General features: G+C 38.8%; 1 protein-coding gene and 1 pseudogene across 8 annotated transcripts in view; both read right to left on the reverse strand.

The window, feature by feature from the left end:
* The window catches only part of LOC145260676 (E3 ubiquitin-protein ligase TRIM9-like), a 1,004,508-nt gene that overhangs the window by 967,137 nt on the left and 19,871 nt on the right, over nt 1-17,500 (reverse strand). The gene's annotated exons all lie outside the window — the stretch shown is intronic.
* Nucleotides 17,068-17,185, reverse strand: LOC145260767 (5S ribosomal RNA; annotated as a pseudogene).

A 17,500-nucleotide genomic window follows, 5' to 3' on the forward strand; every position in this document is an offset into this window, starting at 1 on the left:
ACTTATTAGTGTTGAAATCTAATTTATTTATATATATATATATATATATATATATATATATATATATATATATATATATATACACACCCATCTATAAAAGGGAGAATGTATCTGCGTGTATCTGAGGACACTTCTCAACCTATATACTCAACGATTCTTTGATCTAAAGACTTGAAATTTGATATATAGGGTATACAGAGAAGTGGATAAAAGGGATCACAATTAAAAAATAGGTACGTAGGGGGCCATCGGATGTTTATGTTTGTCGACTGTTTTTCGACTGCGCATGTGCAAATCGTTCACGTGACAGTTTGCTTATGTAAAGAATTAATAGGTTTGAAAACACTTTAAAACCATGTAAAGCTGGCCTGTACATATACTATCTGGTAGCCCGGCGTGGCCCGCTGGTACAATACACTTAAACGTGATATTTTAATTTATGCAGATGCGTATGTATTTTTATAGAATCAGTCCTCTATTGATTATATATTCCGAGGAAGAAGTTGGCCGGTGGACTAACTCGCAAAATAAATAAATAAAATAAAAAAATAAAAAATATAAAATAATAATAATAATAATAATAATAATAATAATAATAATAATAATGTTGTTCATCAAATTATGCCCATGTTTGTTTACGATATCATGTCAACTGACGAGGAATACCCTGGAAAAGTCATTTCTGATTAATGTTGACGTTTAAAATATGCAAAAACAAAAAAAAAAAAATGAGTTGCGGCGATTTTAAATATTACCTCTTCTATTGTAAATTAATAAAAAAAATTAAAATAAAATGGTGAGGTACACCCGGACTTGAACACGGGATCATTCGATCTATAGTTGAATGTTCTACCACTGAACTATATCTCCAGATGACAATCTGTTTTTAAGAAGAAATAATTTACTATATATGTTATTAAATTGGAATTCGTTATTGAGATGAGTATTATTTATTAATTAATTTATTTATTGCCGGGTATTATTCTCGTCTTTCTTAGCTGTTTTTTCACAACGTTTCAGCCAAGTATTCCTCTGGCCTTCGTCAGGTGGTAACCACAACAGGATAGGAACTCCGAATCTCCTAACTGCATTCTCATGGATTACTACAATCAAAAACTATGGATGGCAGTATTTGCTGAGAATGCAGTTAGGAGGTTCAGAGTTCATATCCTGTTGCGTTTACCACCTGACGAAGGCCAGAGGAATAGTTGGCCGAAATATCATGAACAACAACTAAGAAAGATGAGAATAGCCAGCAATAAATAAATTAAATAATTTACTGTAATTTTATTATCTACCTTGGCCGGTGTAACGTAAAATATTCCCCTGTAAAAATTGTTTTTTTTTTTTAATCTATAAGAAAGAAAATCTCTTTAGGATCGAATTTTTTTTCGATACTTATCGGATGAATTTATGTACGAAACATTTCTAAGAACACTGCGAGACATATAAATTAGCTTTCTGTGAAATTTGAAAAAAGATGGGCCCAGCAGTTTCGGAACCTCCGAGGAACGAACTGAAACACACACAAAGTGACTTTGATATAATAGTAGATAGATACACCAATCGATCTATCTTGAAAGAAATGTTTGACATCGCACACATAAAATCGTATCTTGTGGGCACGGAAATTACAGAGTTCCGTTGTACAATGAAAATTTGTCTTAATATATAGGCTAAAAAAACAATTCTAGTTCACGCATAAATTATAAGAGATTATATGACCAACTTTAAAATGAAAGCAATGAGTATATTCTATAATCAACTATCAGGTTCCCCGGCGTTGCCCCGTCGTAAAATACACTTAAATATGATATTTTAGTTCATGCAGGTTTTTGTGCCATTAACTAGAATCGAAATCAAAACATTTAGTGTTCCAGCCTTATTTGTTACCGTTTGTGCTAACGACAAATAGATAAGAAATCTTTAAAATGTAGCCGACTTTAACATATAAATGTACATTTGCGCATACTTAGAAGTAACAAGTTTAATCCACTTATACCTGTCAATTCCAGTTTTTTAACTTTGACCCCTTAGCAGCTATTTTTACCGGCTAATCACCAAATTGAATTTGTTTCACAGGTCCAAAAAATCATATATATATATATTTTTATTATTTCAGCCTTTTCCTGCTTTTTTACTAAATATACCTCTAAATATAAATACACACACACACATATATATATCAAATCTGTACAACTAAAATTGATAGAGATTTGATAGAGACAGTTTTGCACCATACAGAGAAGGACACTTTATATAAATCGCCATTAAAACTTCCATATTTTACGGTCGCCATTAAAAGTGCTATATTTCACAATCGCTATTAAAAGTGCTATGATTTACGGTAACTATTAAAAATGCTATATTTAACTGTAGCTATCAAAGGTGCTAAATTTTACAGTCGCTATTAAAAGTTCTATACTTAACGGTCGTTATTAAAAGGTCCATATTTTACAGTCGTTATTAAAGGGGCCACATTTTACGGTCGTTATTAAAGGGGCCACATATTACGGTCGTTATTAAAGGGGCCACATTTTACGGTCGTTATTAAAGGGGCCACATTTTACGGTCGTTATTAAAGGGGCCACATTTTACGGTCGTTATTAAAGGATCCACATTTTACGGTCGCTATTAAAGGGACCATATTTTACGGTCGTTACTAAAGGGCCCATATTTTACGGTCGCTATTAAAGAGAACATATTTTACAGTCGCTATTAAAGGGACCATATTTTACGGTCGCTATTAAAGGGACCATATTTTACAGTCGCTATTAAAGGGACCATATTTTACGGTCGCTATTAAAGGGACCATATTTTACAGTCGCTATTAAAGGGACCATATTTTACGGTCGCTATTAAAGGGACCATATTTTACGGTCGCTATTAAAGGGACCATATTTTACGGTCGCTATTAAAGGGACCATATTTTACGGTCGCTATTAAAGGGACCATATTTAATGGTCGCTATTAAAGGGGCCATATTTAATGGTCGCTATTAAAGGGACCATATTTAATGGTCGCTATTAAAGGGGCCATATTTAATGTTCGCTATTAAAGGGGCCATATTTAATGGTCGCTATCAAAGCGGCCACATTTTACGGTCGCTATTAAAGGGACCATATTTTACGGACGCTATTAAGGGGGCCATATTTTACGGTCGCTATTTAAACTGCTATATTCCACAGTCGCTTTTAATTCTTGATACACGAATAGTAAGAGTCTAATATATTAGGATTTCTGCTTTGGTCTTTGTAATCAGTTTCCAATACATTTGATCAACAAAACGAAGAGCTCATCGTTCAAACTCCTTGGTTCACATTCACCTGCAACATGAATTGGAACAAATACATTGAGGATATTGCCAAGGATGCTGCAAAGAATGTGAATTCCTTTAACGTGCTAAAATTTACTTACGCTGACAAAAGAGAGAAAATCTTTTTCTGTGCGTCGACGTTTATTATTCCCGATCTTAGCAACACGTATTCTGGTTAAAAGGAGGATTGTTAAAGACCTTAACGTTTTTCTAGTGGGTGTACGTACGTACGTGCGTAAAGGCCGATAATTCCACTGTGTTCGAAGCCGATTAAGAGGACAGTTAACTAGTTGCGGATATGCCCCGAATCAAAGGAATGTTCAAGAAAGCCAACCTTTTTTTTTTATTCTTACAGGAATTCTGAACATACGAGATGGAATTTTATCAAACCCGCTGGCATTTCATGGTACGGTATGCACTTTGAATCTAGACACTACTATTAATTAGCAGCACATATAAAAAGATCGGAGATAACTCACGGTTTTGTCCTGATCAGTGGCGTCCAGGAGAGCGGGTATGAGAAACGGGTGTGGGGAAACGGCATTCAATCGTATTTAAATTCAAAATAGACTGCGTAGCCTAGTGGGAGATACCCCTTTCTCTTCGCTGCAAACTTTTCCCAACAGAAGAGATTATACGAGCCTTTTATTTTTATGGCAAGTGTTCGTCTGAGCTCCAATCTGTAGCCCCCTTTTGCTAAACTTTCACGAAAAACATACGTCTACCTGAAACCACTATCAATAATTTCCGCCACTCTTTATCTGTGCCTAAACCTAAACGTAGATTCCATGGACAAAACTTCTTTCTTAGAACTGCACACCTGTGGAACTCTGCTCAGGTTTCCTGCTTTCCAACTGATTACAATACGGTTGTCTTCAAGTCCAAAGTAAACAAGTTCTTTATGAGCCATCCCCTTAAGTAATCCAAATTGGTTAAATTACTACAATTACTTTTCCATGGACTACTGTACACTCATTAACCCTTATCCTCGAGTGGCCTCCGGGGCTCAATAAATGGTGATTCCTTTGTAAAAAAAAACAAATGTTCTGCTTTCCTCAATGTACTGGCATGCAGAAGTTCAATCAATATTAACTAACTCTCTAAAAAGTGTCGATTTAAATAAGGCTGCAAAAAGTAGCCCTTTTACGCGCAAGTAACACTGTGCCTTGTTTGTGGCTAATAAAAGTAAAACATCGCTAAATATTAGGACTTATACTTAACTTTTTGAACCATATAATCAAGGAGTTGGACGCGGCCATCGCAAGAATTCTCCAGAACAAGCTGTGAGTCTCGCGATTTTTATTTCGTCCTATAGAATCCACGATTAGGTGATCGGTTCCGATTTGTCCTGGAAAGGGATATATTTGTTTGAGATAGCTGGGTGATCTTGGCTACAAGTAGTCAAGCAACAACATATAATAAGTCGCATTAATGAACGCTTGTTCTTAGTCGTATATGGTAATAAGCTTAAGCTTTAAGCTTCCGGCGTATCTTTTGTCATCTCCCCCAGACTGCAATACTCGTCGGTGTTTATGGCTTACACCAGGCAATGATATTCTTGTGAGGAGGAACCCGGATGTATTCAGCCATTACATAGTTATGCTGTCTGTCTTTTGCGTCTTTTGTGTGTGTGTGTGTGTGTGTGTTTTTTTTTTGTTCAAATTTTAAATGAGAACATTTTTTGTTTGTCCCTGCTTTAGTCTAATAGCATGTTTGTCACCCCAATTTTACTTAAGTCGTCATAATCCCCAGTTGGCAACATTTCTTTCCTCTCTTCTAGCACTCTTCTGACTTCGTGAGAGTATAGCGCACATGGTATAGCGCAGTTGTATCTCAGTTTTCCTATGAGGTAGACGTCGCTTTGTCCTTCTGGGGTGCCCAATCACCTCAGCTAACAAACGCAGGCATAGTTTTATGAGTTATATATTTTTTATATTTTCCAAAAGGGAATAAAAATTGGTAGATATAAATGTATAGGATACTCTGTAATATTTAATATGGAATTAATATGTTTTGGTATTTTATTTATCATAGGTTTCGTAGAACTACACGCCTGTAGAACTGTCTTCCGTTTGCCTGCTTTCCGGCTGACTACAATATGGTTGTCTTCAAGTCCAACGTAAACAAGTTCTTGATGAGCCATTCCACTTAAGTTAACAAATTTACCGAATTTCCATTACTAACGATTACTATATTGTCCAATTGACTACTGTATACTCTTTAACCCTTATCCTCGAGTGGTCTCTGAGGCTTGATAAGTGGTAATGTCTATGGAAAAAAACAACGACAAATCAATAGTAAGCGGCTGTTGCGATAACACAACGACGGAGACTGAGACTATTAAAAATGTAGGGAGACATGTTGTCCAATCTTCAGGGAACACCACTGGCTGTTGGCAATGAATAATCTCTGATGATTGTTTGTTTGAGAACTCCTAGCGAGTACAAATAATAATCTATATATTAATACGATGACGTGTGTGTTCTTTTGTCTGTAACGGTTACATCCGGGTCGTTTGATTGTTATGTTCTATTTCTTATAAATAATTTTACCAAGAATTTTTCATAAGTTTTGGTTTCGGTTTCGACTATAGCTGATGACACTTAAATGATTTATTTCTTTTTTAAATACATAATTTTACCAATAATTCCTCATAAGTTTTAGTTTAGGTTATGACTGAAGGAACTCAAGTTATATATACACACACACATATATAAGTTTTTATTTCGGTTTCAATTCAAGCTAATGCACCCATATTATATGGATATATTGTTTTATTTTTTAAATTGCAACAATAAAAATCGATAGAATATTAACTCTATAATAATATATACGAAATCTGCAAGAATTAAAATATCATATTTAAGCACACTTTACGCATGGTCTTTACCGGGCGTTCGTACTAGCTTATATATACTTTTGCAGTTTTAACAAAAAAGCTACCATAATATCAGAGCGTCTCCATTGACACTGAACATCTACAGAATGCCAACATCAATATATTACATATGAATGAGTCCCTTGTGGAATTTCCACAGGTCCCGCTAGTAATAAATAATAAAAACAATACTATTACTACTACTACTACAATTAATAATACTAGGACTACTACTAATAATGCGCGAACTCTATGAATTAGACCACAACAAGAAGTTTATTCTCTTTATTCTTTGGACTCTCAAGTATATATCCGACACAGGAAGACACAGTCAATCAAGCAAGAACTACATCAGTCTATATAAAAACATATAAGATATTAACGGATATATACGTAAGAGTCAAAACAATGAAAAGAATATGCTGTTGTCACAGTCCTAGTTGTGAGCATAAATCAGAAGTGCTACAGGAAAACGACAACGTCAAACTTATTTGGAACATGCGCATACAAACTAATAAGGTCCTTGAACATTCCAAATCTGATATAATTTGTTTTAAACATAAAAAAGAGAACTTGCTCAATCATTGACATGACCTAGCCTTTCAATGCCAAAGTACAAGAGAAAGAACATGAAAAACTAAATACAGTGGACCCCCAACATACGAGCTACCCGAGTTACGAGAAATTCGAGATACGAGATTGCTTCAGAGCAAAAATCCTCCCCTACATACGAGCGAAAATCCAAGTAATGAGTTTCCAGATGCAACCGCTATGTGATCGAGTGTGTTGTGTTTCACTACGTCTCCTTAATGGTGCCATTTTAATTCGAGATACGAGCTTCATCCGATAACGAATCTCGTATGTCGGGGTCCACTGTGTCAAAATCTGAAATTGGAATTTGTTAAATTAAAGAAATGTAAAGTCAATCTGAACTTTTTGAGATAAGGATTGGTTATTCGTATTATTTGGATTCATCAGACTACTGTTCTCACTTTCACAAAGTTTCGGTCGATGTAAACTCCGACCTTCTTCATGTGCATCTTGTCGAATTCGGGAATTTTTCTGCCGAACTCGAGAAGGACGCAAAGACCCATGGCGCAGTGACTAGAGTACTTGGAAAAATCAATTGTAAAAAGTGATATTCTCCTGTAGGTTGAAGGTTCAATCCTCATGGTGGGCGACCGAAAAAATACAATTGCGAATGACTTAGGACCTCTGTCCAATCATAGCTGACGGAACAAGAACATGAAGTACATAAAGTCTCCGTTCAAAATTCCGTCCAAATTCCCGAGTTCGACAGAAACATTCCCGAGTTCGACAAGATACACCTGAAGAAGGTCGGGGGTTACAGCGACCGAAACGTTGTGAAAATCATACTCAAGATAAGAACAGTAAATTGATGAATCCAAATAATACGAATAAATCTGATTTCTATTGTAATTGGAGCATTTGGGGCCATAACGAAAAGCCACCATAAACTACTTTATCAGACTGGTGAGACAATTTCTTTTCCAATTTTGTCGAAAGCTTGCTTGTTGGGAACGGCGGAAGTGTTAAGGTATAGCTAAGAAAAAAATATCCATTAAAAACATCGAATAGTTCAGACTACAATGAAAGTAATAAAAGATACGGGATAAAACTGGAACTACCAGAAACCGCTATAAACTAAATGGCTGGTAGCCTGGCGTTGCCCGGTCATACAATACACTTTAACCTATCTTAATTTATACAAATTGCATATGTATTAATCATTATAGAATCAATCCTCTATTGATTATTATATATTACGAGGAATAATTTGCTGGGTGGACTAATTTGCAAATAAATCTATAATATAAATCTCACCTGTCTGTTTGAATGCATGTATGTTTGTATGTCTCGCAAAAACTTTCGACAACGGATTTTTACGAGATCGGTATTATTTTAACGCTCGACTCTACGGAAGACAAATATTAAAACATTGGCTAAAAACATTAATTCCTTCACCCGCAACTGGGTACTTTTCTACATGGAGGGGTCACCCTTTTTGCCGATATTTTCGAAAGTCATCGCCTCTTTTTGATTGTCTAGCCTTAATTTAAACCTATGTCACTTCCGGTTTGGCGATGGGCGCAACAGCTAACACGTCACGTTTTTTTTTTTTTCACTTTCTTTTCCTCCCTCGCGATTCTGGTTTGAGCCTGCTTGCCTACTATCACTTTATTTTGCGTTCGAAATTTTTTTTTCTTTTTTTTTTTTCTCAACCAACACTCTTACACACACCTCCCCTTTCTTTTCCGCTTTCGCGTCACGGGTTCGAGCCTCCTTGCTTACTCCTACTTTTTTTATGCCCAACACACACCTCCAAACACTCGCGCAACGCCAGGTACCTAAGCTAGTAAATAAATAAATAAATAATAATAATGTCGTTCATCAAATTCCGTCTGTGTTTGTTTACAATATCACGTCAGCTGATATTTATGCTTGACGATGAATGCCCTGGAAAAGTCACTTCTAGTTAATGTTTACTTTTAAAATATGCATACAAAGAAATGATTTGCGGCGATTTTCAATAGTGTCTCTTTTTTTATCGTAAATTAAACTCATTAACGAAAAATTAAAATAAAATGGTGACATTCATCCGGACCTGAACAGAGGATCCTTCGATCTGTATTCAAATGCTCTACTATTAAACTATATCTCCAGATTATAATAACTCTTGTTTTTTTTTTTAAGAAATTATTAGTTCAGATTTTATTAGCTTCCTGGCCGGTGTAACGTAAAATATTCCCCTGTAAAAATTATTATTTTTTATCTATAAGAGAGAAAAGCTATATTTAAGATCGGATTTTGTTTTTTTTGTTTTTTTCGATTTTCGATAATTATCGGATGATTTTCTACAGAAACCCTATCTAAGAACACTGCCACACACATAAATTACCTTCGTGTGAAATTTGAAAAAGATAGGCTCAGCCGTTTCGGAATCAATGAGGAAGTAACACACGCACACACACACACACACAGACACACACACACACGCACTCAAAGTGACTTTTACGTAATAGAGTTACTTACCAACTTCATAAAAATAAGTAAAAATAAAATAAAACACGCCCCATAAAACAGTCGGGAAGAGTTAGGAAAATGGTTAAACAGAACAGGGAGAATGCTAACTAGCCCGCTACTACCGTCGAGTAGATAACCCGGAGTTAGTCGAAAGCTCGGGCGATGAAGAAAGTCACAGACAACACGACATTTGGAAATCTTTTCAACCTCACTTGCGAAAATTCGTTAGAATTTTGAAAATATTGCTTACAATGTGTTTACTAGACAAAGATTGTGTAATATATTCAACGACAACAGCAGAAAATTTTGCCTAAGTAAATTATATGTGTGTGTGTGTGTGTGTGTGTGTTTTGAGAGAGATAGAGGGGAAGAGAGAGATAGAGGGGAAGAGAGAGATAGAGGGGAAAAGAGAGATAGAGGGGAAAAAGAGAGATAGAGGGGAAAAGAGAGAGAGAGAGAGAGGGAGAAGAGAGAGAGAGGGGGAAGAGAGAGAGAGGGGGAAGAGAGAGAGGGAGAAGAGAGAGAGAGAGAGAGGGAGAAGAGAGAGAGAGAGGGAGAAGAGAGAGAGAGAGGGAGAAGAGAGAGAGAGAGGGAGAAGAGAGAGAGAGAGAAGAAGAGAGAGAGAGGGAGGAAGAGAGAGAGAGAGAGGAGAAGAGAGAGAGAGAGAGAGAGGGAGAAGAGAGAGAGAGAGAGGGAGAAGAGAGAGAGAGAGGGAGTAGAGAGAGAGAGAGAGGAGTAGAGAGAGAGAGAGAGGGAGTAGAGAGAGAGAGAGGGAGTAGAGAGAGAGAGAGAGGGAGAAGAGAGAGAGAGAGAGGGAGAAGAGAGAGAGAGAGGGGGAGAAGAGAGAGAGGGGGAGAAGAGAGAGAGGGAGAGAAGAGAGAGAGGGGGAGAGAGAGAGAGGGGGAGAAGAGAGAGAGGGGAGAGAGAGAGAGAGGGAGAAGGAGAGAGAGGGAGAGAGAGAGAGAGGGAGGAGAGAGAGAGGGAGAGGGGAAGAGAGAGAGGGAGAGGGGAAGAGAGAGAGGGAGAGGGGAGAGAGGAGGGAGAGGGGAAGAGAGAGAGGGAGAGGGGAAGAGAGAGAGGGAGAGGGGGAAAGAGAGAGGGAGAGAGGAGAGAGAGGGAGAGGGGAGAGAGAGAGGGAGAGGGGGAAGAGAGAGAGGGAGAGGGGGAAGAGAGAGAAGGGAGAGGGGAAGAGAGAGAGGGAGAGGGGGAAGAGAGAGAGGGGGGAGAGAGAGAGAGGGAGAGGGGGAGGAGAGAGGGAGAGGGGGAGAGAGAGAGAGAGGAGAGAGAGAGTGGCTGAAAATGGCATTCGTAATTTAGTAGTAAGCGAAAGTGGCCCATTCAGGTTCGGTGTGTCTGCTCTTTAACTAGGGTTGTATTACCTAGGCACGTCGCTCACACAGACACAGGGAAATGCAGGGTTCGACGCACACAGAGAGAAAGAGAGATTGATGATCCACGTGAATAGATAGATAAAAACATACTAATAGAAATTCATTACCCCAAGCATATTTATCCTATCTACATAGCGATCCCGATTAATAGCTACCTATCTATCCACCGGCGTCGGTTGGTGACTTTGACTATCTGTTTAGCTGGCTAGCGACGACGGTTCATGTCTATCTGTCGATGTATGCTAATCGCTATCTACCTGACGACGTCCGTCTGTTAGCCGTGTCCATCTGACGACGTACGTCTGTCGGTAGCCCTCTATCTGACGACATCCGTCTGTTGGTCGCTTGCTGTCTTTCTGACGACACCTGCCTGTCTGTCGGTCGCTGTGTATCTGACGACGTACGTCTGTCGGTAGCCATCTATCTGACGACGTCCGTCTGTCGGTCGCCGTCTATCTGACGACGTAGTCTGTTGGTCGCCGTCTATCTGACGACGTCCATCTGTTGATCGCTATCTAACTGACGACGTCCGTCTGTTAGTCGCTATTCATCTGACGATGTCAGTTTGTTGGTCGCTATCTATCTAACGACATGTTGGTCAGTCTAACGACGTGTATTGGCCAGTCTATCTCCCAACATCTGTTCACGACTATCTATCTGGCAACATATGTTCGTCACTATCTTTCAACTTACGTTTGATCATACCTAATTGTATTCAAGCTATTACTCCAATCGTGTTCATATGCATATACGTGTCTACCAGCCTGTATTATCAGGATTAGATTTATATTCATAGATACATCACAGAAACGTGACAGGAAAATATGAAGAGAAACTCCACGTGAGGCCAAAGGAATAGGAGTAATAATAAAGTCAACGAGCGATTCGTATTTTAATTACACTTGCGATGAAGCCAGTTTCGCGGCGACAGTTGCTGTTGAAAAAGACGACATCGGACGGGAAGCGATACCTGCGGCGTTTCTATTTCCATAACGGAATCCAAGATAAACGGATAGAAAGAGCGCGAGAACGAGCGAGACGGACGAAACTTGGGAGAAAGATTGATTCGACAGAAAACTCGTATTTAAAATGATTGTCACTCGAATTAACACTGTATTTTGTGTGTTGGGGAGCTCCGAGTTTTTATGCGGTTTTTATTCATTTTTTTAGAGAGACGGAGAGAGAGAGAAAGAGAGAGAGAGAGAAAGAGAGAGAGAGAAAGAGAGAGAGAGAAAGAGAGAGAGAGAGAAAGAGAGAGAGAGGGGTATTCTTTTTACCTGCGTTGGAAAACTCCGGCTCTTTTTTTTCTATACGCAGAAAGTTCGTGTGTGTGTGTGTGTGTGTGTGCGCGCGTTGAGAAAGCGTAGCCCTTTTCATTCAGTGTCTTGTAAAGCTCCGTCTCCCCTTCCTCATCCCGTGCATCACGAAACTCCGACTCCCCCCACCCCACCCCGTACGTTGAGAAGCTGCGACTCTTTTTTCCATCCGCAAGAAGTTCGTGTGTATGTGTGCATGTATGCGTGTATGCGCGCACGAGCATACACGTACCTTGAGAAGCTCTGACTCTTTTTATTCAGTTTGTTGGAAAGCTCCGGCTCCCCTCCTATAAGTTGAAAAGCTCCCGCCTTTTTATTTATTTATTTATTTATTGTATCTTTCCGACCTCCCCCCTTTTTTTCGCGTGTGTAAACAGGCGCCGGACAAAATTAGTGAGGGTCAAGGAGGATGGAAAAACCGAGGAGAGAGCACTAACCAGACTTCCGCTAGATGAGTGCAAGGAGAACTGGGATCTTGCGGAGGCTTATTGCAACCCAAATTCCAGTGACGCCCAATGGTCGTTGCCAAAGAGAAATCAATGATAAACGGCTGTTGCGATAACGCAAATTCTTTTGCAAAGGTTATCGAGACAGGTGAAGAGTTCTGGAAATCTGAGGAGACTTCTTGACACTCAGACTCCAGGGAACACCACAAGTTGTTCATAAAGATAAATATTTGATGATAGCCTGTGTGACTACTCCTCGTGCCTAAATAATGAGACGACAGTTTAACGTACATGAAAGCCAACATTCTATTTGATTTCCTTTTTTATACGTGTATTCCCTTCGTGCCCCATAACAGATGGCAAATTTTCAAGCAGGTAGCACACTCGTTATAATACTGACACAAGTCCGTGCGTCTCTATGTTCTCTGCCTCTTCAAATGCGAGAAATAGACGTGTTTTTATTTGTCATCATGATAAATCCAAACTGTTGCCAAGGTCACTGGAAAAATAGTGGGATCCTTTTAATGCGCCAGTAGATATGTCACTGCTGATGCAATTCTCTATCTATATAAAAGTGCAGATATGTCCGAGGATGGAGTACTGTTGCCACATCTGGGCAGGGGCTGCTGGAAGCAACTCATCCTGCCTTGACAGAGTTCAAAATAGACTTCGTAGCCTAGTAGGGAGATGCCCTTTTCTCTTCCCTGCAACCTCTTTCCCCACAGAAGAGACGTTGCGAGCCTGGCTCTGCTTTATCCTTATTTTCATGGCAAGCGCTCGTCTGAGCTCCAATCTATTGTCTCCCTTCGCCAAACTTTCATGAGAGACACTCATCTAGCTAAAACCACTATCAATAATTTCCTCCACTCTTTATCTGTGCCAAAACCTAAACGTAAATTCCATGAACAAAGTTTCTTTCTTAGAGCTGCACACCTGTAGAACTCTCTTCTGTTTGTCCGTTTTCCAGATGACTACGGTTTGGTAGTCTTCAAGTCTAAAGTAAACAAATTCTTGATGAGCCGTTCCCCTTAAGTAATCCAATTTACCAATTTTTCACTACTAACAATTACTACGATGCGTATCCCACTGACTACTGTTCATTCAATAATCCTTATCCTCGAGTGGCCTCCGGGCCATGATAAGTGCTGACTCCTATGTAGATTGAAGCTCAGTTGGGCACCTGTCGTGAAAATAACGACAAAGCAGAGAGAGTCTCACAACGTCTCTTCTGTTAGAAAGGAAAAGACATTACACTCTGAATTATTCATTTGCTATAAGATAAAAATACAATTTAATCAATCTATGCCCGCCCCCCGTAAAACATTCGCAACAAACGCTGGTCTAGCTACAATCACTGTCAACAATTTCGCCCATTCTCTGTGTCTAAAACTAAACAAACAATTCCATAAGGAAAGTTTCTTTCATAGAACCGCCCGTTCAAGGAACATATTAAAAAAAAAAAAAAATAGGCACAAGGCCATTAAAAGTATGAAAAATAAAGCGTTCATACCTTGTAAAGCTAACTGTTTAGCAAGGAAACATCAAGTATCATTTTGGTATCTTCGTAATAATTCGACCGAAAATGAAATTACAGTTCCAGCGAACACTCAAACCATAACACTCAAAAATCCCGGTTAAATTAATTCATAAAAGAAAAAGAAAAATAAAAAAATATCCGAACTTCCTACCCTGACGAAGCTAATTTTAGCGAAATATTGGACGTACAACAAAAAAAGTAAAAATGATTTTATCTTTTTTTTGTTTTTGTTTTTTTACTCATGTTCACCCCTTACAAAGCATATCGCCACTTGGACGTAAGGGGCTACTATCTGGGGCCATGCCTAGGAAAGATTAACAAGATATTTGTTTATGTTACATTTAAACTTCTGCATATCAGTACAGCCAGGGAAGCAGGCAGCAGGAAGGGAATTCCAAAGTCTAGCAGTTCGAGGGAAGAAACTATTAAAATCGAAAGATTTCTGGCATTTAGTGACAACAACAGTGAATGGGTGAGATCTTATTGCTGAGCGGGTTTGTCGGGGATATGTACGTCGAGGGGGTACAAGTGAAACGAGTTCATCAGAACACATTCCATTAAAATATTTGTAAAACCGCGCCGAAGTCCGACTGTGAAATTAACCTACTTCGTCTCAACGTTCGGCGCGGTTTGCTTGATCTGTGTTGGTTAATAGAAATTCTTGTGTGCAGTGCGTTTGCTCAGTTGGTAGAGTGCTTGCCTTGCATGCAAGAGGCTCGGGTTTCGAATCCTGAGTTCGAATGTGTCTAACTGATTAGCCCAAATAAGGGCGAAACTCGAGTCTTGGACTTCCGGTTCTTTGACTGTCATGGCTCTTGTGGGCTGCGACGTTGTTTGGCTGTGGAATTTATTTTTTATATATATCTGAACGTCTGTGTGTGTGTCTGGTCACGAATAGGTTCCTGTTCGGTTGACTATTATAGAAAACTGATTACATATAATGATAGAAGATGTATCGAGACACAGTAATTGGTATGTTTGATCTGGCAGAACGTTGGTTCATGAAAATTGTGGGGTTTGCGTTCGCGCCTGGTCCACAAAGTATGGAAATAAAAAAAATTAAAACTTAAAAAAAAAAAAAGACGCTTACAAATGTTTTTGATATAGATGTACATAAGAATATTTTGATAAGTATGTTTCAACTTAAATAGGGATGGTATGATAAAATTGTGGGGTCTGCGTTCGCGCCTGGCCTCCATAGAATGGAAATAGGGACAAACGTTAATAAAGACTTTTCATATCTATCTGCGTAAGTATACTTTGATAATTATGTTGCAGTTTGAAGAAATATAGTATAATAAAATTATGGGATGTCCGTTCGTGCCTGACCACATAGAATGGAAATATATCACAAAGTTTAACAAGGTTTTTTTTAATATAGATCCACAGAATATTGTGATAAGTGTTTCAGTGTGAACAGGTATGGTATAATAAATTATGTGGGGTTTATCTATTTTATTTTTACTTTCATCATATTTTGTTTTGGTTTTGATACCCCCAAATTTACAACCCTTCCTTTTCATAACCTATCATACTTTCATAAATCAGAGTACATTTTCTGTAGGTTGTTTTTGAACCCAATCAATGACGGGTACTTTTGCTAGTATATATATAAGAAATGGACCATATTTTACTTTAAATTTCCCGCTCAAAACTGAGCAAAATACACGTGGAACCACGGGAACAACACGTATATTTCTCTTCTCTTCTACTCCGGAGCATCACCTCCTCCATAAGACCAAAATGGAGAAAAGAAAAAAAAAAATGACAGACCGGACTTCCTATCCTAATGAAGCTATTTTAGCGAAATATTAGACTTATGACAATAAAAAAGTAAATTGAAATGATTTTATTATTTCCGACACCTCAAAGTTTTCAAATTTCTCATTTAAATTTTATTAAAATAAAATAAATTCTTTTATTTCTACAAACATCATTGGCTAGATATGTACATACATATTTCAGCTAGGATCTCGTTCGAAATCCAGCTTTCTCGGGCGTTCTTATCGACTGAAACAAAATTCATTAAAATTTCAACTGATATCGCATACACAAAAGCAATATATAAATAAGATTAGGTGCGTCTAGTGTGTAGTTGACGTAGCTGACACATGTATGCACATATGTAGCCAATGATATTTTTATAAATAAATAAATTTATATTATAATAGTGCTCTTGAAATACTTATTGAGCACTATTTTATAAACACACGCCGAACTTTCATGGAATTAGCATCTAGAAAACCATAGCAATACAATCACTACATAATAAAAAAATAGATTCTATACGATGCGTAGCGGTTCTCGTTAGATTACCGAAGTTAAGCACCGTTGAGCCTGGCCAGTACCAGATATGTGCCCATTTTGGAATTATCAGGCGCTCTATGCGAGAGACGGAATTGAAAAGTAAGCTTCCCCGCCTCTCCAAAGAGGGAGTAGCGGCCCGTAAAAGATGTCTGGACAGCGCCGTTGGCATTCCCCGGTATCGGCACCTCAGGCGATTAGCAATAAACTAATAGAGGAACGTGATGAACTGTGAAACTGCCCTACAAGAAAACTGTAAAACTAACGTCGCCAATGTCGTACCCCCCTCCCTTACCCGCTAGATACATGCGACGCGGGAACCACTTGTGAATGTGATGGTGTTTATTTATTTCTCCCAATGAGAACTGCGATACAAGAGCCAGAAAGTAGAATTGAAATATCAGCCCCCTTTCATCCCTAAGGAGAAGCACTCTGACCTGCAAAAGATACCTGGACAGCCCCGTCGGCATCCTCCGGTAGCGGCATCGCAAGCGATAAGCATTAAACTAACCTCTTCTGAAAAAGAAAAGGCAAGCCTGATGGAGGGCGATAACCTCCTAGAACAATACAGGACCAGCATCCTACCGCGATCGTTGGAAGAGCAGGTGCTTAAGATTAATCGTGTACGAAAGCATACGCGTACGATTTTTGGCATAAATACCGCGATCGTTAGGTCTCAAGAAACAATGGATACCATTTGTAAGGGCAGTAATTGTGAGGCAAAGGTTGCGTAATCTCCAACCACGCCTCTCCTGAATCGGCACTGCTTGAGTGCAGTGGCAAGAGAAAAAAAAATCCAGGACTTTCAGAAACAATGCCGAGATAAGCAGAGAGCACATACAGCACCTGGAATTCCCAAATGGTCACCCATTTTAGAACTGACCAGGCTCAACGTTGCTTAACTTCGGTGATCTAACGGGAACCGGGATGTCAACGTGATTATGCCGTAAATACCGCAATCAACAGGGAAAAGACCACTTTAGAAATAGTTTTTTTTTTCCCTGTTGACTGCGGTATTGGAGGAACAAGTCCCGAGGCGAAGATAATTATGCGAATATGATACTTCCAGGAAACTACCTTCGTTGGGGAAGTCCACTCATTTCGCAAACGGTGAATGATGCTACACAAGGATCATAATCATATGAAAACATTGGTTTCCATGAGATCAGCCAAATCAAGTGTGGTCAATATTAAATGCGTGAGAAGAGCAGGTGCTTTAGATTAATCGCGTACGAAAACGTACGGTTTTGGCATAAATGGTTGCTAC

The sequence above is a fragment of the Euprymna scolopes genome, chromosome 36 (assembly GCF_053919585.1).
Source record: "Euprymna scolopes isolate OS-2025 chromosome 36, ASM5391958v1, whole genome shotgun sequence".
In the NCBI taxonomy this organism is placed as follows: Eukaryota; Metazoa; Mollusca; class Cephalopoda; order Sepiida; family Sepiolidae; genus Euprymna; species Euprymna scolopes.